The sequence below is a fragment of the Lepidochelys olivacea genome (genome assembly GCF_965140295.1).
Source record: "Lepidochelys olivacea isolate rLepOli2 genome assembly, chromosome: 3".
In the NCBI taxonomy this organism is placed as follows: domain Eukaryota; kingdom Metazoa; phylum Chordata; order Testudines; family Cheloniidae; genus Lepidochelys; species Lepidochelys olivacea.
In genome coordinates, this window is record NC_140413.1 from 194,561,356 (window position 1) to 194,589,033 (window position 27,678).

At 39.1% G+C, this 27,678-nt stretch overlaps 1 long non-coding RNA gene across 1 annotated transcript in view; it reads left to right on the forward strand.

The window, feature by feature from the left end:
• The window catches only part of LOC311518898, a 254,283-nt gene extending 232,956 nt beyond the window's left edge, over nucleotides 1–21,327 (forward strand). The window contains exon 4 of the long non-coding RNA XR_014711134.1: nucleotides 20,734–21,327. This is a non-coding gene — a long non-coding RNA (uncharacterized lncRNA). The remainder of the gene's footprint in view (nucleotides 1–20,733) is intronic.
• Nucleotides 21,328–27,678: the final 6,351 nt, after the last annotated feature.

Sequence of the window (27,678 nt, forward strand, 5' to 3'; positions counted from 1 at the left end):
AACAGGCCCGCCCTGTGTTAATATTTAATCAGGCATTGGTGCCAGATAGGAAAGCTGCTGACAGGACCAGACACTAGAACTGGGGGAATCCTATATTAAATTAAAACATGCATCATTATGTGTTCAGTTGTTATGGTAAATTGGATTCAGTTGCTATGTCAGGTAATGGGTTCAAGTCCGACATAGAATAAAGACGCTTTGTCAGCCTCTCAAGGCTGTCCAGATGGAAGTTAAAGGTCTCATAGTATTGTTTGAAAGGCGTTGGGGATGGTTTAGTACTCAGGTCAAGCTTTCATCCCTCTTGATGTAAGAGGTTCTAATGTCAAACGCTGACTACGAAGTACTCTTTTGTTGAACATATAATGACTATGCCATATGACTACACAGGCACTGAACTATAGCACTCTGAAATGTTATAGATACAAAGGCCACTATAGAACATTAAATTATATTGAGTAACTTAAAAAAATTGGTTTTAATATCCCTCTACAGCTGTCACTTTTCTGTGTTAGTCAAAAGCCATTTGTGCATTGAAATGCCAGACAGGATTATTTTCATTTAACCAGGGAAGATGGACTCATAATCTCAAACCATTTTTATTAGTATATGAAATCCAAAAAACCTTTTCTCGTTGCAAATGTTTGGTTATAAATTTAAATGCACAAAAGCTGGGGAATGAAATGGTTAATATTTTCACCAGAATATAATTCACCCGTATTGTACCGATAAAATATTTTTTGATTACTGGACTGTAAAGGGCAAGATTGTAACTAGCTCTGCACATCCACATGGGCTGCCTGTATCACCAAACTGTGTGCAGGGCTGTATAGATGGGCTGGGAATGAGAGAGGCTGATCCTTGATTCCACCACGCCACCCCCAACAAATTAGCCAGTTTAGCTGAATCAGAGCAGAGGGGAAAGTTAGTATAGGCCAACAACAATGATATACTTTTAGAGGAAGGGAATGACTTGTGAATCTCCAAGTCACATTGTTTTCCCTGGACAATTCCTGAAATGACACACCTTTATCTTCATGCCACCCCTTACTATAGGCCAAGAGCCGTGTCACAATCTAGCCATATTATTATTATTTTATTTCTTATTTGGATTGCGGTAGCCAGCTAGGAGACCTAGTCATGGGCTGGGATACCATCATGTTAGGTGCTGTACAAACACACAACGCAAATTTATACCTATGTATACAGGGTCAAAGCCTCAAAAGGTTCAAACTGGTGTATGTTGTATGGAAGTCAGAGGAGTTAACTGACTTATACCAGCTGAGGATCTGGCCCACAGTGCGTACTATGTCAGTGAGTTTTTCTTCTGATGAGAACATTACTGTTTTCATTTACTGGCTTGCAAGTGTTTCCATTCAGAATCTTAGTGTTGTAGTTTGTTGCATTCAGTTCCTTGTGTGTGTTTGTTTTTTAAAGAAAGAAAAAAACAAGAGAAGAAAGGAACTACCAGCGCTTAATAATGTTAGTATTTAAATGGTCTTTGTTGGCTTTGAAGTTCACACATCAGTGAGGAGAATGGGCTGTTGAAGGCAAGGGGTGGTGTCAACCATTTGCTGCTACCAGATTTGACTGGCGACAGTGGGCTGTAAGGCTGGATTAATAGCACAGAATATCCGTTTGGTTGTATTGCAATAGCTGTGTGCTCCAGCTGGTACACGGATTTCATTGTTAAATTCAGTATTTGCAGAAATTCAGAAATGCAGAATGAATTGCAAACTCAGGCTTTTGATACTATCTCGCATGACCTTCTCATAAACAAACCAGGGAAATACAACCTAGATGGAGCTACTATAAGGTGGGTGCATAACTACTGTCTGGGAATGGTTTTCTAACCAGTTATCAGTGGTTCACAGTTTAGTTGGGAGGGTATATCGAGTGGGGTCCCACAGGGATCAAGTTCTGGGTATGGTTCTGTTCAGTATCTTCATCAACTATTTAAATAATGACATAGAGAGTACACTTATAAAGTTTGCAGACGATACAAAGCTGGGACGGGTTGAATGTGCTTTGGAGGATAGGATCAAAATTCAAAATGATCTGGATAAACTGAAGAAATAGGCTGAAGGAAACGGGATGAAATTCGATAAGGACAAATACAAAGTACTCCACTTAGAAAGGAACCATCAGTTGCACGCATACAAAATGGGAAATGACTAGCTAGGAAGGAGTACTGCAGAAAGGATCTGGGGGTCAGACGCTAAATATGAGTCTACAGTGTAACACTGTTGCAAAAAAAGAAAACACCATTCTCAGATGTATTAGCAGAAGTGTTGTAAGCAAGACACGAGAAGTAATTCTTCGGCTCTACTCTGCGCTGATTAGGCGTCAACTGGAGTATTGTGTCCTGTTCTGGGCACCACATTTTGGGAAAGATGTGGACAAATTGGAGAGAGTCCAGAGAAGAACAACAAAAATGATTAAAGGTCTAGAAAACATGATCTATGAGGGAAGATTGAAAAAGTTGGGTTTGTTTAGTCTGGAGAAGAGAAGACAGAGAGGCGACATGATAACAGTTTTCAAGTGCATAAAAGGTTGTTACAAGGAGGAGGGAGAAAAATTGTGCTCCTTATCCTCTGAGTGTAGGACAAGAAGCAATAGGCTTAAATTGCAGCAAGGGCTGTTTAGGTCGGACATTAGGAAAAACTTCCTAACTGTCGGGGTGGTTAAGCACTGGAATACATTGCCCAGGGAGGTTGTGGAATCTCCATCATTGGAGATTTTTAAAGCAGGTTAGACAAACCCCTGTTGGGGTGGTCTAGATCAATGGTGCCCAGACTTTTTACCTTGCGCCCCCCTTACCCTTGTCCATGCCCCCCCTTGCCCTCCGGAGCCAGGCCAGGAGCGAGGTCACGGCTCTGCGAGGGGGGAACATGGACAGGGGTAAGGGTGCCAAAGCCAGCAGCTGGGCCCCGGGGTGCAGGGTCAGTAGCTGGGGCCAGGGCCAGGAGTGGAGCTGGGTGGCACTCCCTCCCCGCCCCCACCCCCATGGGGGCTGGCCCAGGCCCCAGCCACACCCCTCCGCTGAACAGTCCTCCTTGCCCTCCTAGGGGGCCACTCCACAGTTTGGGGACCTCTGGTCTAGACAATACCTCTGGTCTAGATAATACTGAGCCCTATGAGTCTATGATTCTATGATTATTTTCATCTGCCCCAGAGAGTAAGGCACATTTCTTGGGAGAATATTGCTGAGTGTGTTTCAATGATACACGGGTAAATACAGATTGTTTTAGCACACCCAGAAAGCAGTAGCGCAATGGCCTGTCAGTGTGAGACTCTAGTTCTCCCTTTCCCCTGCTGATGGCATTAAATATTATTAATATTATAGATTCACTTATCTAGATCGTAACATTTTGATCTGGCCCATAATAAGAAGCAGTGTATAGTGCTGCCCTTGGAACAGTCTGGGAGGGAGATCGTGACTTGGGGAATCATAATCTCCATACCATTCCAGGAAGGGGGTTTGTATGCTGTCTGACACACTGGCATAGCTATGCTGTTCGGTGCATTCAGAGGTGGCAGAGTCCAGGGTCCTCTCCCTCCGGGGCCTCTGTCATAGTTTCCTGCCCACCTTTATGAGGGGCATATACAGCAGCTCCACAAAGCCCGCAACCCTCATCCTGTGTGTGTAGGGAGCAAGAGGGTTCTTTTGCCCCTTTCCTCCCTTGAACTGGTGCGCTGGCTGAACCAAGAGCTGGTTTTATATAGCACCAGAAAGATGCGTGACAGTTTACAAAGCCCACTGAGTCTGCTCAGAAATATTTTTTTAATTCACGGTCAATTTTTAATTCTTACCCCCTCCCACCCGTAGCACATTATCCACATGCCAGGTGATTTCTTTGCTAGACATTTTTTACTTTGCAGTGAGCAAAGAAGTTATAATTATTTTTCAATGGATTTTCCCCCCATTTATCCTAAACTCAAATACAGATTAATGGATTTTCCTTTAAATTAGAGCTGGGCAAAAAAAAGGAGGTGTGTGGCGGGAGGGGAGGGGATTTAATGTATTTTTTTACAAAATTTCCCTTTTTTTTTAGGAAAAATTTAGATGTCATCATTATTTTTCCTGCTCTGTTTTTCATTTCAAATGCCAAAATTGCATCAAAATTTTGAATTAAAAAAATTCTACCAGCTGTACTAAAGATATTCACCTCTGGGAAGAGACCAAGCGTGAACAGTTTCAGCCCTAAAAAGAGGGAGTTATGAACATAAGAAAACAAAGGGCCAGATTCTGCTGACCTTACAGTGAGGAGTACCTTACTTGCATGAGTCACTTGCTGAAGCCAGTGGGCCCGCTTGCACAGTCAAGTACTACTCAGTATGAGAGTGGCAGAGTGTGGCTCCAAAGTGATTATAATGGAAGTTTGGATATGATCTTACCTATAGTTTTCATTACTGGGAAAAGTTGCAACCAATTATAATAGTCAATTAAATATCAAGCTTATAATAGTCAATTAAATATCAGGCTTTCTTGACAGAGGTTGTTTTATAACAAAAACTATTTGTTAAGCTTGATCGCACGCGTTATAATAAATGAACTTTGCTAAACTGAAGATTAACATGAGATAAAGATTAAATTTAGCTGTATGGTTTATAGTAATACCACCTGGCAGAGGGGGTATCTTGAAGCTGTTTTAGTTGGAAATAGAAAACGTGGAGCGTTGTTAGACTATCTATTTGAGAGCATAAAAAATTTTTGGTGACTTGTACTGGTAGAGAGACCCACTTCTGCTAAAGCTGAAGTAACTGAATGGTTTTGTGAAGGTTTGAATTGTCAAAGCATCTCACAATGGTTTTAAATAAAGCAGAAGACTACTGAGCGGCTCTTTGGTGTACCAGTTTGATAATCAGGTCCAATGCTACTGCCACTGAAGTCAGTGGAGAAACTACTGTTAACATCAGTGGTTCATGATCAGGCACTCACAAGGAAACTGCAAGTAACCCCAGAACACAGTGGAAACATTGTCCTAATTCTCTGTTGCGCTGCACCTTGTTCAGTAAATTACACCAATGGAAAGCAGTATTGCCAATCCCAAGTGTTCAAACATCATGAGCTTGGCTTAAAAGGGTTGTTTGAAGGGTTGTTTATTTTTAATTTGTTGTCTGGTTGTTGTGTGTTTAGGAGGCACTAGGGTCACGTTTTCAAGCTTTTCTCTGAAATAATAAGACCTTGAAATAAGAGCATTCAAACGCCCACACTGGATCAGGCCAATGGTCCATCTAGTCCAGTACTCTGTCTCCGACAGTGGCTTCAGGGGGAGTGGCTATCACAGCTTCAGGGAGAGTATATAGAACAGGAAAGTTGGAGTAATCCACCCTTGTCTTCTAGAGAGACCAGGTGGGTGAGGTAATATTTTTTATTGGACCAACTTCTGTTGGTGAGAGAGACAAGCTTCTGGCAGTCAGAGGTTAAGGGTCACCCCAAGCATGGGACTGCATCTCTGACCACCTTGGCTAATAGCTATTGTTAGACCTATCCTCAAAGAACTTACCTAGTTCCATTTTGAACCCAGTTATACTTTTGCCCGCCACAACATCATATGGCAATGAGTTCCACAGGTTAATTGTGTGTTGTGTGGAAAAAGTACTTCCTCTTTTCTGTATTAAACCTGCTGCCTATTAATTTCATCAGGTTTCCCCTGGTTTTTGTATTGTGAAAAAAAGTAAATAACATGTCTCTATTTACTCTTCTACACTATTCATGATTTTATAGACCTCTATTATTTCTCCCTTTAGTCATCTCTTTTCTAAGCTGAACACCTCTTATCTTTTTAGACTCTCCTCATATGGAATGTTTCTCAGTTCCACTATATCTTTTTTGAAATGGCTACCAGAACTGGACTCAATATTCAAGGTGTGGGCACACCATGGATTTATATAGTGACATTATGATATTTTCTTGTTTTCCTAGTAGTTCCTTAGATTCTGTTAGCCTTTTTGACCACTCCTGTGCATTGAGCTGAAATTTTCAGAGAGCTATCCACAGTGACTCCAAGGTATCTTTCTTGAGTGGTAACAGCTAATTTAGAACCCATCATCATATATGTGTAGTTGGGATTATTTTTTCCAACATGCATTATTTTGTACTTATCAGTGTTGAGTTTCATCTCCAATTTTGTTACCCAGTCACCGGGTTTTCTGATATCCCCCATAACTCTTCACAGTCAACTTTGGACTTAACTGTCTTGAATAATTTTGTATCATCTGAAGACTTTGCCACTTCACCGTTCACTCTTTTTCAGATAATTAGTGAATATGTTGAACAGCACAGGTCCCAGTACAGATTCTTCATGGATCCTGCTGTTTATCTCTCTCCAGTGTGAAACCTGACTATTGATTCCTATCCTTTGCTTCGTATCTTTTAGCCAGGTACTGATCCATGAGAGGACCTTCCCGCTTATTCCATGACTACTTAGTTTCCTTAAGAGCCTTCTGAAAATCCAGGTACCCTGTATCAACTGGATCACCCTTATCCACATACTGATTGACACCCTCAAAGAATTCTAATAGCTTGATGAGGCATGATTTCCCTTTACAAAAGCTGTGTTGACTCTTACCCAAAAAAACATGTTTTTCTATGTGTCTGATCATTTTGTTCTTTGCTATAGTTTCTACCAATTTGCCTAGTACTGAAGTCAGGCTTACTGGCCAGTAATGGCCAAGATCGCCTCTGGAGCCCTTTTTAAAAATTGGCATTACATTAGCTACCTTCTAGCATCTGTTGGAGAGACTTGTTTCAGCAATAGATTACATACCACAGTTAGTAGCTCTGCAATTTCATATTTGAGTTCCTTCAGTATTCTTGGGTAAATACCATCTGGCCCTGCCAATTCACTATTGCTTATCAATTTGTTCTAAAACCTCTTATATTGACACATCAGTGTAGGACACTGCTTCAGATTTGTTTCCCAGAAAGGATAGCTCTGATGTGAGTATCTCCCTTACATCCTCTGCAGTGAAGACCGATGCAAAGAATTAATTTAGCTTCTCTGAAATGGCCTTGTCTTCCTTGAGTTCTCCAATAACACCTTGGTTGGTTAGTGGCCCTACTGCCTATATTTCAGGCTTCCTGTAAATGTACTTTAAAAACATTAAAGCTGAAGTTCTCCCATATTTTCATGAATCTGGAGCTGGTGCTTTAAGAGAAATACCAAATATTATGAGACTCACCGTAAAATTGTGACATATCAGCACTGGCAGAGTGAGTGCAAAATGGGTCTAGAATGCCACCATTCTGATTCAGCAGCATTTTTACATTCACTTTGCATGTATAAATGGCAAAAGAGGGTGATTGGCACAAAGAATGAGGCACTGCATATCTAACATGCTGTGAAGGCAAGTGGTGCAGATATGATGTTGGGATCCTAGGCAATGAAAGGGGAGTGGGCATGTTGCTGTTGATATGGCAAAGGCCTGGTCAGTAGATCTTTACAAGTTGCAGACCGATAAGGCCAAAGCTTCATGGAGGAGAAAACAATAAGCCGCATCTGCTGATCCGTACCATATCCCAGCAATAGAGCCCATGGACATCAGCTAATGAACGCTGGGACTGAAGATTCTGTATCCTAGTCCCTTCCCTACCGTGCAAGTGTTCATGAATGCACAGTCCATTTACTTTCACACTTCTTGGATCTTGCGTCTCAAAATTTCCAAAGTCTAAACTGTGCCAGATCTTAAGTAATGTAAATCAACGTAGCTCCATCTAAGGTTTAAAGCAGCTGGGGATCTGGCACATGATATAATATTGCATTGTTTTCAGTGACAAAATAACTTGATTGATTCAAAAGTCCTGTAGCACGTTACAATAAACTAACAGTGTACCTAAGCTATCGATAGGCCCAACTAAGAACTCCAGATTCAAACACCTCTGAATTTTTCAGGAGATGTTTGAAATGTGAACACCCGTATGAACCTGAGTTTTACAAATGAACCTTGTCTTCAGAGCAGACTGAAGCAAAATACCCCAAAGTGAACACTCAAACTTTTTGTTGTTTGAAATCCAGATCCAGATCATAATTCTGAGGCTTGAACACATCTCTAATCTAGACATTTGCATGTATACACACAGTGGATGTACAAAAGCTGTTAATGCCTTGCATTTTTGTATCATACAGCAAACATGTTCAACTGAAAACAAAAATATCATGAAATTAAGATGTGAACTGGGGAAATACAACAGGAACTTTTAGACAAAATGTAATTATGTACGTTAGATAAAAATCCATCTCATAACAGGAACACTTCAACCAGAAGACAGCTATATCTAGAATAAACGTAGATGTATTTTCCTTTTGGAATTTTGTGTCATATGGTAGTATAAATGCCCTTCTAACTAATTTCTAGAGTATCCAGTAATGGATTCTGAATGTTGAAAAAATGTGCTTGTGAATACATTTTCCATCTATTACTAGATTTTTGTATATCTTCTACGATCAGATTGCTAGCTGCAAAAAGCAAAATCCATATCTAGTGAAAATGAAAGAACAATTTAATATGGTACAAAAAAATAGGATAGAAGTTTAAAAACAAAACCAGAAATGCAATTCCTAAGTGAGCATAACTCGCCTTTGAAGTTAATGGGAGTTTGATCCATATCAGGACAGAGGATAAGACCCTACAGAGGAAAGCAAATCTGTCAAAACTAAATGTGTCGTTTATGGTATGCTTTTTGTTTAAAATAACACTTTACCTTCTCTTTATAGTAAAGCAGACTAAATATTTCTGTACATCTGTATTTAAAATTTTCAGACAGAGAGTAAGGAATACATTTTACCTGGAAATACTAGAGCCTGAGCTCCGAATTGTTAACAATGATGTAAACTAATACAATGGCATAACATGCATTAATAACCTGCACTTTTACTGGCATATAAATCTAAGGCTTCTGCTTACATAGCCCAGTTCTGTGTGAAGTATTGGCTAGTCCTGAAAATCATTGTTGGAAGACTGCTAGGAAACAAATGAACTTGCAATGCATAGTATCTTAAAGGAAACTATAAATGGGATAGGTCAAGGACTAGGCATGTAAGTGACAGGAAAAATCTTCCTTTTAGTTTATACAACTTCAGCTTCCATGTCTGTGCAGATTCCAAATAAGGAATAGTAACTTTTCAAGGCACTAGGTCTGTACATATTTCCTGACCTTATAATTCTCACAGTTCTAGACATTCCAAGGTAGCGGGTCATTCAGACAGAGTTGTAATTTCGTGTACATATTTATTTCCAAAGTATCTTTTGCATAGTTTCCCAGTGAAATCATGTGCTGAAGCTGGGGAATGCTAAATAGGTTATTTTTCAAGCTTGCATATAAAGGGGCTGTCAAACTGGACTGTTTGGGGCTTATCAAGTAAAAGTACCAGAGTCACACTGGAATGGTTGTAGCTAATCTTTCCCAATGCTGCTATTAGCTGAACTTGCAACATTCAAACTGGGATGATGTAAGAAGTTTAAAGAGCTCACTCTTTACATGTTTTATTATTTGTGATGATTTCAATGATATTAAAAGTAGTGGAGGGGTAAATAGGTTTGGATAACAGTGACCTGAACTTTCACCCAAAATTCAAATCAAATGCAAATTTTTGGGGGGGAAGGAGGGTGATTGGAAACCATTTGTTAACACTTTTTAACAAATGGTTTCCAGCCGCCAAAAAACCACCTGTGTTTTTCTCCTTTTATCTTTACCTTCCACAAATACTGTAGTGAGCTGCTGGCAAAGATGTTTGCTGAAACAGGACCTTTCTGTGAAAAGCCTCAACCGTTTGTGAAAGCAGATCTAGAATTCACTATCATGATTCTCCAGAATAAATATGTAATTTTAACAGTTACATTTATTCAATCAAGAAACAAATGACACTAAGGGACCACTCAGGCCATCTTGCATTTCAAACTGCAAATACTGAATGCTCAAAGCATATCACACAGCGAGAAGCTGGTAAGCCACCCATAGGCTGAAATCCTCGTTAGGTAAATCATTTGTCCAACTATTTTGAAAAATGAACAAATTGCTAAAAATCATGATCTGTTTGCAGATAATCCACAACCAAAAAAAGGACTAAAATTGAGAACATTGTTCACTGTTAATAGTTTGCCAAGCTCAAAGCAACAGTAAAGAAGGATGCTGGCTTCTATCCAGAGAGCACCATATATAAATCCAAATGTACTGTACTTTGACTATGGTCGCTAAAAATATGCCTTTTGTAAATTCCATTCTATGACACAGATTTAGAATGTCTCCATGGAGTTTTGGATGTTTTCTGAAGATTTTAAGCTTTCATTAAAAAGTAAATTTAACCCTGCTGCTTGCAAAGATTACCTTTAAAATCTAAATTGATATTCCAAAAATTTTCATAGAATAAAAGGGAAAATTCTATCGCATTTCAAAATATTTCTACAAATTTCTAGTGGCACTTTATAAAACACTGGTCAGACTGCATTTGGAATACAGGGCCAATTTCTGGCCTCAGGAACATGTACATTTCCCCTTGCCCTCATGATGAACGTCAGGAAAGAATTTGGCTCCTAGTGTCCTGTTCTGGTTGACGTATTGGAAGAAGTTTAAGACAGCTAAGCTAATAGATGGAATCGTAAGCAGGAGGAGAGAGCAATGAAATTTGGATTATTTAGTCTCTCATGTGAAAAGGTAATTAAGAGGTTATATGAATGGAAGTCAGTGATTGCCCTGAGAAATTTTCCTTTTGCTTTTTTAGATCATCAGTTAAAGTGTTAGGGGTATGAATAGATATTCTTTATTCTTAGAAAGGGGAGTACTGCTGGTACAGTATAAGTACCTTGCCTTATGGAAAACCTTAAGAAAATTTCCATTACCTAAGGGATATCATTCAGACTAGTTTGATGATCTGCTTGTGATCATTCCACCAGCCAGAACTAGAGGATGTAAATTAAAGATTAAATAAACTAGAGGATGTATAAATAGAATTTAAGGAGATATTGTTGGACAGAAGTTGGTGAACAGGTGCAACAGGATTCCAGCTGAGGTGATAAAGTCAAATGGTACTTATATATTTAGACAGTAATTGGATGAATTTGTGGGATTTAAAAATATAGAGAAGAGGCAGGATGGATTTTTCCCTTGGAGGCTAAAGGTGGTAATGAGATTGGGGGCTATGTGTGTGAAATTGTTTGTTTACATGGAATTGTTTTGCCTTCTTCTGCCACCTAAAAGCGTTAAAGTTTTCAAACTGTAAAAAAATATTCTTTTAAATATTGTAAAGTAATGTAAGGTAGAGACAAGAGTTATCAACAAACCATTCCAGATATGAAAGTCTGATTGCCTGCATCTGCTCCTATGCTACTGTGTAACAACAGCATTGTACAGCAATCCACTGAGTTGTTGTAATCTCATTGTCTTAAATTAGACTCATTTTGATTGTCTATGGTATTGCAGTTTTCTTCTACTCTTCTTAAAAGTGTAAACTCTACAATTATTTCATAATATTACAATTTATCTTGTCAATCTAATATTCTTCCCTTATGCATCTTAATACCGCTATTAACTGTTATGGGTCATTTGTTATCTGTATACCAGAAAACTGCTTTCAGTGTTATTACTTATTGGTCATAATCAATTAGAGAAGTTTTTAGACTATGGCAGTCTTATATAAATACACTGGCAAAGTTCACCTCCTATGATTTCTGACAATTAAATTGTTCTGTCACTTTGGGACTCTCATTAATCTCAACTTGTCATCCTTGTTTATGCAGGTTGTAATGGGCTATGTGTGTAAGTGAAATGAGATGCTAAAAGCCCTTGGCTGTTTAACTCTTTGATGAAAGTAAAATTGAAATACTTCTTTTGAAGCGGTCAGTTGGATTTTTATGCATAAAGAAATAGCACTTTGGAAATTATCACACCCTCTAAAGACCAGCTATTAAAGAGTACAAAGAGAAGTTTTACAAATGGATAAAGAAAATAAGGGAGAGTGGAATTTAATATTACCGCAAAATTTTGTGTGAATGCAGCTGAAAAGAAGAATGTAGCAACTTTCTCCTCTTCCCCTTCAAGGAAGAGAAGTGGTAGGAAGACATCGCATTCCAACAAACTTGGGAATATAATATACACAGATTTTAGCTAATGTTAAGAAATTAGTGTAACTCTGGGGAACAATTTGATACAATGCCTTACAAAACCGTACATGAAAAATGTATTTAAACTTCCTTGGACTTGGGTCCTCATCCATGGGCTGAGCGCAGTCCTTAGGATCCTAAACAAAGGCAGTGACTAGAGGTATGTGTGTTCAGAGTTCAGTTCCTCCGGACTTTATAAACTGAACCCTTCAAGGTGGCTCCTGGGGGCTAGCAGTGAACCCACCCTTAGGGGTCCTCTTGGAGGTTTGAATGATAAATTAAACCTCCCAGGGGACTATATATACTATTTTCTTTCTGCCCAAGTGTCTCCCAGCCCTCCAGGGTCTCCTCTGCTTACCTCTTATGTCTTTAATTGCATCTGGTGGTTTGCCCTCTTCTCACCCTGTTCTGGGGCTGAGTAGCCCTATTGCCAATCTTTAGGAGGTGCCACATGGCGACTCCACCACCATCACCATTTGAAGCCATTTGCTGCAAGCCACTGCCTCTCCATCCCTGGGTGCTCTCTCATGTGGGAGCTCTCTCAGGTTCCAGCCTGCAACCTCTACAGTTCAGTACATATGGACAGCTACTGGAGGAGATTGTGAAACAAAATAGGCTACTGTATCAGTAATGCATATATAATAGTCAGCTCAGCAGAATCCTTTCTTTGAGCATGGATGCTGCGGTCTCTGTTTTTGCTGTGCCTGAAGCTGGTGGGAACATGAGTAACAGTGAATCACTGGAGCTTAACTCAGTGGAAGTAGAAGTTGTACTGGTTGGGCAAGGGAGCCAACAGGAAGATTAGGTGGCACATGGGCAGCTATAACGCAGATAGGACTCAAAATTAGCACTCCTCAGGTTACGTTCCAGGGTTCCTGGCGAAGTCCATTCCCTGTCTGTCACCACTTACTTTGGGCACTGTTCTAGCTTGCCGCTGGCTCTTTGTACAATGGGGGTTGTGACATTTCTCTGCAGGTAGGACTTTCTGCTGTGACCCAAGAATGTCTTGATGCCAACAGGCAGATGGCATAGGTGTAGATAGGGGTATAGGGATCCCCTGCATTCACCCCAAAGGGGTATGTAAGGTCTCTTGTGTCACACTGATCATCATAATCATTGTGAGATGTATGTATGGAAAACATGTGAAGGGTTTATGTATATATACTAAAAATTATGTTCTCTGGGTCTGTGAGTTAAGACTGGTCACCAGAAGGTGGTACACATACTTGTGTGAGGCAGGGAAGAAGAGACGCTTAGCTCACTCTGGCTAGTCATGTATAGATTGAGTATTATGTGGTTCACAGTGAATGCCTATTTACAGTTTGAGGAAATTTCTATGCAATAGATTGTGGGGGCTGCAGGAAAAAACAAATAACAGCAGGGATTATCCTGTTTAGGAGTAAGAGAATGTACTTCTGAAACTATATCTGGGGTGCAGATGAACCTCCCAGATATTCCCATCTGTGAGGACAACCTGCCAACAGCCTTGGTCTGATGAGAATGGATCTCAGCCAAACTGATCGAAAACACTGGGAAAAGGACTTGGAATAAGCTGTCTTGTAGGAGATAGGGGAATGCCTTGTTAGTTGAATTTAGATTCTAGAAAGCATGTTATGATTTTGTTTTATGTGTAGCCATTTGTTTCCAATCGTCTTACTTTCTATCACTCGAATCTCTGTTCTTTGATAATAAATTTATTCTTTTTTCCCCACTATATATCTATAGCTATATCTAGCTAGCTACCTATACATCTATCTAAGTTTTGTGTGTTAAGTAGAGTAGTGATCCTGAGTTGAACCTTGCAAGCTGGAGTGTACGATTGCTTTGGGAGTAGCAAATTTGAGAGTTTTGTGAGTGTTCAGTGGAACAGGGGCTGAGTACTCCAGAGAGATGCTTGGAGGACCCTTGGGTTGGTGTGTGCCTACCGCTACTTGTACAGAGAGAGCAAAGCCTACGGAGGCCTGGAAGATAGCGCTTTTGTTGTCAGAGGCTGATGGAATCAGGTTGCTAATCCACAGCCGGTGCAGACAAGACCTTCTCACACTAAGGGCAGCAAGGTGCCTCACAACTCTGGGTGCCCCTGGCAGCATCACAAGGACCCTGAACTGTAAGCTGGCATTTTCTAAGACATGTCTGGTCCATGATCCACAGATGAAATACTCAGCAACCGTGCTAATGAGCACAGTGTAGATCGATAAATATAGAGATATTCTATCCAGGCATTGCCTCTCCTTTCTATTAGGTTCAGCGGCTCGGAAGTGTATTTTTTCATCTGCAATTGGATATGACGTAATAGCCTTTCCTCTTGCATCTGAATCTTGCCTGCAGAATCCATGCAAATGCTTTTCTGGGCTGGATTACATCAATATGATACCCTGGAAGGGTATTTGAATGTATTAGAGAGTGTAGAAGGCAGCTGGTCACTGCCTGAGTGAGTTTTCTGCTGTGAGCCCTAACCCCAGTGTTCCTTGTTTGGCCTTTTCACTTCTGGATGCAAATCCAGGTGTTGGGTGCAAATTATCTTTATTTTTTTCCTAGGTGTTTTAGTGCCTATGAACTGCCCAGAAGCCACAGCAATGGATACCCGTGTAAAAATTATTTAATTGATAAATTATTTAATCTCCTAATCCATATCTCAGCCTCTATCATCCTTAATTTCATGTTTACACACCTCTGTTAACAATAATCCATTTCTGGTGTGCTCATGTTGGCCTAAACTATAGGGAGCTACATTCTCTGCCAGTTTGGAGCCTGTACATTGTCTTCCCACTCAGCTTCAGATAGGAGAATCACAGTAATCCTGCCTGTAGGTGACAAATGCATAGGTCACTGTGGATAGGTCCTTGTCTAGGAGAAAGAGATGAAGTTACCTAGCAATCTGGAGGAAACTGTGATTGCTTATTTACAGAGGTGCAGCTTCTCCAGCGAAGTCACTTCTCATGCTCAGCAGCATGAGAACAGAATCAGACCCTTTGTGTGTACCGAGTAGTCACTGTCTCACATCCTAACAAACTGCACCACACAATTGGTGCATTTTTCTCCCTGCCTACCTATCCACCCTAATATGGCCCCCTTGCTGTAGCATCTGAGTGCCTGATTATTGAACCAGAGGATATATAAAATCACCTTTATGGATTCAGCCTTCCTCTGCTTCACAATCCTAACACCCTATAGGCTTCAAGTCACAGGGTGAATTTATAAAAGCAGCAAAGAGTCCTGTGGCACCTTAGAGACTAACAGACGTATTGGAGCATAAGCTTTCGTGGGTGAATACCCACTTCGTCGGATGCATGTAGTGGAAATTTCCAGAGGCAGGTATAAATATGCAAGCAAGAATCAGGCTAGGGATAATGAGGTTAGTTCAATCAGGGAGGATGAGGCCCTCTTCTAGCAGTTGAGGTGTGAACACCAAGGGAGGAGAAACTGCTTTTGTAGTTGGCGAGCCAGTCAGTCTTTGTTTAATCCTGAGCTGATGGTGTCAGATCTAGTACTTCTCTGTTGAGTTGCATTGAGAGCCTACATTAAGGGCCAGCATCATTTACTTCTCCCCAAAACTGAAATAGACGAAACTAGGAAAAGCTCACTGAGTTAACAGGAAAGCTAAAAGAGCTAGAGGAACACCACCTTTATTTGAGGGATCCAAGTCCAACTGTGCTGCCAATATGAAATTAAGGAAATCCATAAAGCTAAATACATTGCATCAAGACTATTTGGAGCAAATGGTGTATCACTTATAAAGATACACTACAATATTTTGTAGTAATACATCAAAGTAACATTATTAGAGCTGATTGAAATTTGTCAACAGAATTTTTTTCTGTGAAAAATGGAGTTTTGTTGAAAATTAATTTTTGACAGAAAAATGTCATTTTTTCATCCATTTTTGAATGGGAAATTCTGAAACGAAAAATTCCTTTCAAACTGATATTTTTCATTTTGGTTTGCAAAAACTGAAAAAAATGAAATTTTGACATTTTGAAATTTCAGATATTTTCCCCAATTTTTCTATGTTTGTTTGTTTTTTGTTTGTTTTGTTTTAATCACTGAGGGCAATGTAATGAATTGGGTTATGGTGGGAATGTATTTTTATTTATTTTTTCTTCTTTCCACTCCAACTTTTCAAAACTTTTCCAATTTTAGAAAAGTTACAGAGCAGCAAAAAGAAAACGAAATTTTGGAATGTTGCAACAAGCTGAAACCATTCTACTACGTTGTTGTAATTGGAAGAACAATTAATTCAAAATACCTTTTTAAAAACTATATAAGGAACAGTCTTTGGAGGGAAAAATGCCAGTAATATTAGAAGCATTGTAACCACAACACTATTTTATTGCAAAATGATGGATCTAAGTCATTCTGTTCAAACATATGTTCTGATTGCAACCACCCTGAGGATAGGCAATATACAGATGTCTTTGACTCCATGGAGCCATTGCAGATAAAACTATATAAAGGAAGGAGAAAATAATAATTAGAATAAACTTACTTATATAGCTCTTTTTAGCTAGAGCTCTGAAAGCACTAAAGGTTTGTCTATACTGCAATTAGACACCGCGGTTGGCCCTTGCCAGCTGACTTGGGCTCATGGGCTCAGGCTTAGGAACTGTTTAACTGTAACCCCAAAACTTGACCAAACTAAACCACAGCCATTTTGGGTGTGTTTAGCTACCATTAATTAAAAGCAGAACATCACATAGCTAGGAATAATTATTAGGGCTTTTTATAGGCAAGGCCAAATTGCTGTAGCTTGCAGTTTTTGCTAATTACAATAAAGAAACCATAAAAAGGTAAATAAATAGCAACCTTGGTTTTAAATGCCCCAACATATAAGTTTTATTGTTGTTATAACTAAAAATACTAACAATGCTTTGCTAATAAAAAATAATAAGCAATTTATTAAAGAAAAAAAATTAGATGTTCCCATTGATTAAGTCCTAATACCGCCTAAAAAAACAAATAGTTAAGTTACCACTGCTTTGTGTTCCAAAATCCCTGAGTAATATATCTGGTGAGCCAGTAGCGAGGAGTGGTGGAGAGGAGGGGACGATTGGTACAAACAGTTTGCTGTGCAATAGTGGGGAGACGGCGGAACAGTGTTACAACCTGTACATTTCCGTGTTATAGTCCGCGAGTTGATTTATGGCTACATAAATGGACACTCCGGGGTCAGGCTGATAGCCTGGTCAAGTGAGAAGATATGTCAGAAGGAAAGAAAATATCTGAAAAGATAAAAATGGTTTTGGGTAACAGCTTGGGAGATTTTGTAGAGGAATATTGTAATGGGCCCTGGAAGCGTGGAGCTTTACCGGCCTTAGGGCATTCCTGCAGTTCTCTAAGCAGAGGGTAGTAATGGTAGTAAGTAGAGATAGATCGGTTAAAGGCAAGAGAGAAGAACTTAGAGAAGGCTAGGGTCAAAAAAGAAAAGGAAATAGCCTTAAAGCAGAATCAGGCACCCTTTGGGCCACCACCCTTATTCAGGCAGCACAAAGTGTGGCACTGTAGAAACAAGTGTGTGATTTATTCCTGACACTGCCTAAAAATACCCAATTAAATTACCACCACTTTAAATTGAAAAAACCCTAAATAACAATGTAGATTCTCCAGTTTGTGCTGGAACCCGAGCTCTAGGACTCTCCCACCTCTCAAAAGTCTACATCACAATCAAACAGCCCCTTGAGTCTACATCAGCCAACACTGACCAGCTGTGCGTTTCAGTGTAGCCATTTCAGTGTAGTCAATTTCAGTGTAGCCATATCCCAAGTATCATTATCCTCATTTCACAGATCGGGGAATTGCAGTACAGATAGATGAAGTGGGGTGCCCAAGGTCACAGCAGGTCACTGGCAGAGCCGTGAATAGCCTGCAGGTCTCCTGAATCCCAGCCCAGTACCTTTCCCACTAGACCACTCTGCCTTACAATTAAAGGGAATCCAATCTGTGAAAAATAGTAAGAGCCCTAAATAGTTATCTGTCTCAGTATTAAAAATAATGTGAAAAGATACTGTTATCTGTCCCTGGAGGAACACATGAGCATGTAGAATGACATCCTACTGGTGAGTTTAAGAACAGCACTAATTATCATAATTTTTAAACCAGGAAGGGATCTAGAACACTGCACTAATTATCACCGATATCTTTAATAAAGGCGGACTGTAAGTTACTTGCAAAGGTGCTGGCTAAAAGTTTGGAACATATATTCCCAGACCTAATTCATTTCACTTGGGTTGGGATTAATTAAAAATTAGACTGTCATGCAATAGTGTGAACCAACTATTAAATATGATAAACCTGTATCGAAGTGGAGGAGAACCCATGACAGTCAATCACTAGATGCTGTAAATGGTTTAGACCATGTAGACAAGAAATGTCTGTTTTTCACTTTCCAGAAATGTGGGCTGTGAGCTACATTCTGCAGATGGATTGAACCTTCTTTACGGTAAGGAAGAGGCTTGTATATAAGAACATAAGAATGGCCGTACTGGGTCAGACCAAAGGTCCACCTAGCCCAGTATTCTGGCTTCCAACAGTGGCCAGTGCCAAGTGCTTCAGAGGGAATGAACAGAACAGGTAAACATCAAGTAATCCATCCGCTGCCACCCATTCCAAGCTTCTGGCAAAAGAACTAATGTTCAAATGGATTAATTTCCAGGTTTTCTAAATTAGAAAAGAGATAATCCTAGAGATACCTCTCCTCCTTGAGCCAACTATCAACCAACAACTGCTGCAATTAGTTACAATCCACAATTTTTTAGAGATGAATAAGTAGAAAGGAATTCCAAGAACATTTTTACACAGATTAAAGTGTAATGAGTAATTTGTATGGTGATGGGATAGTCAAGTCATTTACACTTCTCTGTTGGGTAGCTCTCAATGCCTGAAGTACATCCGGCTGAGCCACATAATACACCAAAACCACAATGAAAGGTGAATGATATTCTGGACGAGCTACCACCGCTAAACCATATGAAACAAAGAGGTTGGCACTATGCACAGCTGCATTTAGTTCCCTGAGCAACACAAAGGGGCTGGAATCTGGCCACAGCTTCCAATCTGAGAATTGCCTGTCGAGTGGTAGTCTCCAATAGCACAGACTTGGCAAACCCAGCTCCTACGTCACCAGCCCACGCCTCTACTCCAGCTTCGGATGTGTGTTGGAGGCAGGAGGGGACATACTGGAAAGGATGGGTGAGGCACAGCTTTGCTCCACCAATTCAATTCACAAATGGAGTTTGGTCCCTTGGTCAGTAGCTAGATCTGCCCCATGGCTATTCTAACTTACATCAGGGCTAAGGCCAGGGCTAGGATAGCTTGATAATCAGAGAGCCCTCCCCACCCCACGTACACCGGGTGGAACTCTGAAACTGACTTATGGATGGAGAATCAAAGAACAGCATGCGGTAGGGAGATGAGAATATTGTAGGTTCTGATGCTGAAATGTGAGACCTATCACTGCTGGCATAGATGGAATTCCACCCTAGAATTTGAAGTTAAAAACTATTTGAAGAAAAAATGCTTTTCTAGATATACTAGCCCCCAGTGAGAGGTGAAAAGGAAGTTCAAATATCAGTGCTTGCTGCTGGAAATGTTGGGATGGCAAATGGTTCATTACTACTCAGATATTCAGGAATGGACACTCAGATACTTTGGGGATGAGGTAATAGGCTCAGCATAGCTTCTGAAATACACTTAAAAAAAAAAACCCACCACACACACAGACCCCTAGATTTTATTCCAGATCTTGGTGTCAGCCAATTCACATGAAAAAATAAATATAAAACAAGCAAACAAAAACCCTTTGCTCCAGATAATGTTAGTTGTAAAGTAAGTGAGTCAGCGTACATAAGCTTTTCCAACTGAACATAACACACTGGTGAAGCAACCTTCTTGAACTAACTACCTTTGAAAGGAAATTACTGTAAATAAATTATAAAGCAAGTCTCTTTATATCATCTTTCTTAGGGGTTCTGCTTATCTTTATATCATTTGTGTTTCCCAAACTATCATCCATGAACAGGCAATTTATTTAGACTGTAACTTCTTTGGGGCAGGGTCTGTTTTTTAATATATGTTTGTACATTGCCCAGGACGCAGGATCATGATCTGCATGCCAATGTAATATAAATAATAAAAGTTTGCTGAATGCTTTTATGTGATCTGCTGGATTTTACCCAAAAGTGGACTGACAACCAGTGTAGAACGCAGAACACATGTATAATATGTTCCATCCAGTCTTCCCCATCTTGAACGCAAGCAGCCACCTTCTGTACTAGCTGAAATTAGTGTCAGATACAGTATATTGCAGTAGAATAGTCTAGTGGCAAAGGTGTGGAAGAGCCTGGTGAAGACCAAATCCATGAGGAAAGGGTGTAATCTTGAGGCTGGCCACAGATGGGGAAAAAGTGTTTCTGACCACTATTCTAATTTAGGAATCTAGATGCAGTGATCAAGGCCTAGAAAGATCCAGAGATCATGAACCACTTTGACAATAAGAAGCCAAAGACCCTTGCTTAAAAGAGCAGTTCTAGGCTATTCCAGACCCTCAGAAAGCCTTCCCCTGTCAATCTGCATTAGTTTTGTCTTCTCAGGGCTTATTTTACACCAGATGGTTTTAATCCAGATCTCAATCTCTTCCAGGTTTTGGGAGAGCATAGAGCTGCTATGCCTGGGTCAGAAGAAAGGGAGAGACAGCTGAAAACCATCAACATATTTATGACAATATAATCCATATTGCCTCAAAATGTCTCTCACATGACTGAGTCCTGTAGGATTTTCCATGTGAGGAGAAGGACAATACCCAGCACCAATCTCTGGGAATGAGTGGAACCATGTACAATGATTGTCTCCACCCCGCCACAGTTGTGTCAACAGCACCTCAAGTTCATATGTTTCAAAAACAACTGAAAGAACAATTAGTATCAGCAAGGATTACAGCGTCTCTGCTCATAGGCCCGAGAACAGCAGTCTTTGTGACAAAACACCCATTCCTGTCCCATGCCTGGGTCTGAAGCATGACTGATGGAGAACCCAGAAATCTGAGGATTTCAGATGCTGCTAGAGGTGACCTCTACCATCTTCCCAGACAGTATACACTTTTCAAGGAAGGAGGAGGTTAGGGGCTGTGGATTGGTGGAAATATAGCTGGTTGGGAAATGAGTTGTCTTTCCAAAAAAAATTGATAAAATGGAAATTATTTATTTTTGGTCAAAACTTTTGTTCCTTGTGGGGGAGGGAAGGGTCGATGAAAAAAAATATTTTCAGTATCTGAAAATCTTTAGGGTTTGGAGATGGCTTTTTCAAATGAAAACTCAAAAAAAAAATCAATGAAAAGAAATATTTTCCATGAAAACTTTCATTTTGGCCACAAAAAATGTTTTTTTTTTCATTGAAAAAGAGGTTTTGAAAATAAACTTTCAAAGAGCTTTGACAGTTTGTCCTCCTTTAGGGGACCTTATGTCCTACTGATCTGGGTTTATACAAAAATTTTCTACCACAATAAAAATGTCAAAGCTCAGAAGCCTGCAAATGATTTATTTCTTTACTGCAAATATCTGTCTGAGGGCCAGCTCCTCAGCTGATGCAAGTGAAATCAATGGAGCACTGCTGATTTACACCAACTGAAGATCTGACCCTAAAATCTCTTAATATGCCCTATGTGAAATGGGATGTTTAACATTTTTAATTAATCCCTTGTTAAAACTGATCTATACATAAACTTTTGTATTGATAGTGCATCCCATTAAAACAAAAAAGGCATATTTAGGGTGTTCTACAACAGATTATACACACAGATGAAAGTACTAGCTGACTACCTTTCTAGTCAAATAAGACTCATAAATTGACACCTTTTGGTTAATCTGTATGTTGAGCATGTTACATATCACTGTTATAATGCAGACATCTTAACTTCAAATGAGACGAAAATAAACATAAAATTAGCACTGTAGGGAACCCCCTGCCACTCAATTTGTGTTGGGTTTAACACCTTATTTTATGTATCCTTCTACATAAACAGTTTTATATTAGTCCTTGATATGGATATGGCTTTCAAAGAATTAAATATTGAGCTGTTTAAAAGCACTAATTAGCAGCTTTAATGCTGAGGGGAACACATTTATTAGTAAAATCTTGTAAATCTAGAATACCCCTTGAGCTAGTCGTTTGCACGTGAAATAACTTAATACAAATATTATATTTTTAATCACAAAACCTTCCAGAAAAATAATCAATCTAGGAAGAACTATAAACTGTACTTTTCTGAACAAAGGAAGAAAAGTGACTAACTGTCCATATGAAAGCAAAGCTATAAAATTTCCAAGATGTGTAACTTCATTTATAAAACAAAGCACATATCATAGTAAGGGGTTTAGAAATCTACAACTTTCTACACATACAACAGTAAACATATGTTAATTGCGTTTAGTTTAAACACAGCCAACAACAGATTTATTAAATTAACACTTAACTCTTTTCAATCGTGTATAACAATGTCTAGGCTTTAAAAAAGTATCTTCATTGGAGGTATATACATAACATTCATATCTATACACTTTGTTATGTTTTATGTTACAAATGCATTTTAATTCACAAAGCGTAGAAGGGTATGTATAATACACACTGAGATATTTTCCACCTAAAATATTTTAGGGGGAGGAGATCATTTACATCTAGCTTGATCAAACTAATTGTGTTGTCGACAGTTGTAACTGCTATGTTTTTTCAGTGTGTTACATATGTTTTATGTTACAAATTTCTGGGGCATGTGAATACTTATATTCTTGAGTGTTTAAAAATTACACTAATTCAAAAAAACTTACACTAATTCCTACATTATTAAGGAGGCAAAATATTTCTAATGTGTTCAGTGCATTATAAGTGGGAGACGACAGACTAGCTGAAATATGTAGCAGCATGGAGAAAATCTTGGTTCCTACAAAGTAATATTTAAACATAAAACGCTAAGCATCTCAGGATTTACAGATAATTAAAAGCAAATAGGACAACACTATCATATTCTGTTTCGATTCTGGCACTCTAGACCCTTCCATGTGATATTGTAGTCCCAGAACCACACAACACTTCCCTGTTTAAAACCTTTCTCAGTATATTTCAAGGAAAGATGGTTTGAACAATGCTTTGTACTATAAATTCCAGGGAAAAGGTTTCTGGAAGTATGTTTACATTGCCATATTTAAATGAAATGCAGTAGCTTTTATTTATTTATTTATTTAATTTATTTATTTTACTCGGAAGGAATTTTTCATGCCCTGCTTTCGAGCAGTTATTTTTTCCAACATCCTAATTTTCCTAATCTTTCCTAGAAGAAAAAAAAGAAAAGTATGGTGACAAGCCATACATATTTTAGCTAATGTCATGATAATAATCATATTTTGCTATTACTCATGGTAATTTATAAAATTGTCTTCAGATATGGAAGATTGTTGTTATTTTCTATTGGCTTTGTTTGTTTCAGGGTTTTGTTTGTTTGTTTGTTTCTTTTCTTTGGTATTTAAGTAGAAATTACTACACAAAAAGCTATTTCAATTCCTTCCAGCTTTAAGACGCTATTAGAAACAGATTTATTCAAAGCCCTCCTATATTTGCTGTGAATCTATTTTTTAAGTATTTCTCTAACATAAAAAAGCTGGCCAGAGCTTAGACTTTTTTTTTTTTAATGTCAAGCCTTTGCTTTTTACAGTGTTTTATGATACAATCTAATTAGTATCTTACAGTGCCCTTGCATGTAGTTAGAGTGTAGAGTTTCATTAAATACACTGAACATTTTACTTTTGGGGACCTCTGTGACACTCTCTATGCCGTTTTAAGCAGGCAAAAAATGTGTTTTCAGTCAATCAAGCCTCTCAAAGATAGGTTATCCACCTCTGGCTAATGCAGGGCTATAAAACCTCCACTATTTCTGACTACACGATATACTCTGTTATTATACCCATAACTGCCCACAGCTATAGAATTCAGAAAAAAGACAGGTTTCAGAGTAGCAGCCGTGTTAGTCTGTATTCGCAAAAAGAAAAGGAGTACTTGTGGCACCTTAGAGACTAACCAATTTATTTGAGCATAAGTAAAAGTAAAACTATTTCCCCATGTTTATTCCCTCCCCCCACCCCCCCCCACTGTTCCTCAGATATTCTTGTCAACTGCTGGAAATGGCCCACCTTGATTATCACTACAAAAGGTTCCCCCCTCCCCCGCTCTCCTGCTGGTAATAGCTCACCTTAAGTGATCACTCTGGTTACAATGTGTATGGTAACACCCATTGCTTCATGTTCTCTATGTATATAAATCTCCCCACTGTATTTTCCACTGAATGCATCCGATGAAGTGAGCTGTAGCTCACGAAAGCTTATGCTCAAATAAATTGGTTAGTCTCTAAAAGGCGCCACAAGTCCTCCTTTTCTTTTTGAGAAAAAAGACAATTATTTCTGGTACTTCATAAAGCCTACTATAACAAATTATTTGAAGATTAACTAATAGCAGTTGCAGCATTGGATGGTTAGCCAAATTAAGCTTGACTGATTAGGCTGATGCTTCCTCTACTGTACTTTTTACCCTGTCTTCTTGAAGCAGTTCCTGGCCAGCAGAGGATACAACAGATTTAGTAACCAGGCCTAGCTTTCAATCTGCACCAGGGCAAGACAGAAGTGAAAAAGGTCAGTGATGTCTCAAGCTTGTCTAACAACTGCTTCATAAATCCCATAAAACCTCTAGTGCCTAAAATTCTATTGCACAAATCCATATTTCCCAGGACCCAGTATGCTGTATAATCCCAGCATAGCCCACAAATTAAATCTCATATACATAATTGTGGGACCAATGATAATCTTGATCCAAAATGTCATGATGGATTAGAAAGAATGCATTGTGCTTGCTGCTTTTACTTAGGGGAGACAATCCATCAATCTAAACAGAGAAGTCCTGTCAGCGCATGCTGCACAGTGATCTGCGATATCCTGTTGATTTTGTTTTTGTCCTGTGGAGGGCACCAGTATTCAGTGCCATGTCACTGAAGGGGGCATTTGGTTGAAACTTGGGAAGAAAAGGGGTTTGTTTTTTTGTTCGTATTTAAGAAAGGAGTTGTCATTTACCTTTGTCCTCAGGTCCTGTCTGCAAAGTTATTACATTTTCTTTCACCTTTGGAGACTTGGGAGAAGACGTGACTGGACGCTTTGAAAAGTCTAAGGGTGCTCTAGTCCTCAACAAAATGCAAGATAAATTTTCATATGTTAGACATCTCAAGACACAAACAGGCCAAGCTTTCTCTAGTACCATCAGAAAAGCCATTGATGTGAGTGAGGTCTTTCATGGGCTAAGAAGGCTTCACTTCTGGTTGCAGTGGAAGAAAACTCAGGAAAAATCTAGGCTTAAATAGAGTTTATATTTAGCCATAAGATGATCATCCTGAATTCTCTACAAAGACCTTTCATTTCCATCTGGAATGGGTATACGATAACCTAGGCAGGCCAGCCTCTCAGTCACCAATCAAAACACTGACTCTTGACATTTGCCTAATTATCTTTTCTCATCATCAGTCATCTCTTGAAGTCTTTGCTTCATTCAGATGCCAGGTATTTCCTAAATTAATCATGTCATTGAAAGCGGCATCTTTTCATGTAAATGGACTTTATTATGTGGATCGAAAAGCCCCTCTTTTGAGCTGCAAAAGCCCATTTGTAGAGAAAGTGTCTGAAATCTGACATGCTGCCTTCTCAAGAAAGATTCTTAGTGGTGACCTCCCAGCAAGAGCTAAGCATCCGTCACTAGGAGTGCGTGTGTGTGCTGCTTACACCCTTGGGCTGGATGCATGCTAATTTGCCCCATTGTTTCAGGGTGAGTGGCTTTCCAGTACTTACGAACAAAGCCTTTTTGCATAAGCTTCTGTGTACAATTATTTTATGTTCACATCATGCTATCATCCAATCTTTATTCCTGATATAGCAGGGGATGGAGGACCCCTTTGTTTTCTTGTTATACTGGGGATTACAGGCAGGATTTAACGTGTTAGCAAGGACACTCCTCTTTCATTAAATCTCACTTGACAAATGTTCAGGATCATAGGATTGATCAGTGCATTGCATTGTTCAACTTACCTCTAAGTTACAAAGAGGCACTATCTTCAGACTATGTTGATCCAACAAAAAAACAATTTGCAGTACTTGATTGTGTGTGGTCAGTGTTATATGGATAAATAAGGAATTAAAAATGAGAGTATCATCCTCCAGAATGTTGTCTGAAATTTTAGCACTATTAGAAGAATGTTCTAATTTTGCTCATACAGTTAGTTCTAATGTGTTATATAACTAGCAGAATGGTGTGTCTGAGGATTTATCAGCTCCAATAATACCATCTTGTACTTGGGTAGTTCACGTTAGTGTGTCTGGTAACACATTTACAAAGTTCTTACAACGTCTCAAACTCATTTTCTATTCTTTGGAGCTTTAAAAACCCCATGCTAATGAGTGGCTTCATTTCCTTTGGTGGCATTACGGGAGAACAATATTAATTGCATGCAGAAATCTATCCTTAAATTCATAATAAAAGTTGTGGTATTAACTGACCAAAGGCACAGAAATGAAACTTAATGTTAACATTCCATTATTGCTTTAGAATAATTGTACATAGTAGGATCATTCTTTTCAGTCCAAAAACTGTATGACCGAGTTGATCAAGAAGGAAGCAAAAAAAAAAAAAAAAATTTACAGCTGTCCTGTGCATTTGTATCATACAAAAATCATACTTTCACGGATGCCAGATTTAGCTAGTGAAGAAGATATATCTGTCTTTATCAATAGCACTAATACTGTGTGAATATGTGTGTGTGTCTCTTTGAATGGGGGAAGAGAGGGTACGTAGTGTTGGTAGTCTTAACTTTTCATTTCCTCACTTTCTAGTCTTTTTGTTACAAATAATGGTGATACAGCATCCTTAACTGATGCACCCTGCAGTTTGCAGTATTGCTGTAGCTGTTTTGGTCCCAGGTTATTAGAGAGACAAGGCGGGTGAGGTGGTACCTTTTACTGGGCCAACTTCTGTTGGTGAGAGACACAAACTTTTGAGCTTACACCCCAGTCTTCTTCAGGTCTTTCTCACCAACAGAAGTTGATCCAATAAACAATAATACCTCACCCACCTTGTCTCTCTAATGCACTGCAGTGTATTTATTATTGGTTTTATTTATTTATTCTTTATATAGCAGGATCACTGAAGAGCCACAGTCATGGATCAGGGCCCAATTGTGCTTGGGGCCAAACAGGCACAGAACAAAGAGACAGTCCCTGACCCAAAGAGCTTTTGTGTATGAATTCAGGAAGGGGGAAAAAACAACCCTCACCAGTATGGATCATAAAAAATCAGCAGTGCAAGATATTTCTGGGTCCATCTTAAGAATGGCCTTTTATAGCCAAAGATGCTGACAATGATGAGATGCTGCCTAACAAAAAATAATTAAATATTCACTATGAATATATTTGAATTGCATTTTGTGTATCATGCACTGATATTTTTGTATTTTTTTCAAAGTTATTCAGTAGCTCTGGGAAACCTCTTTTCTCAGGAGCATCTAATTAT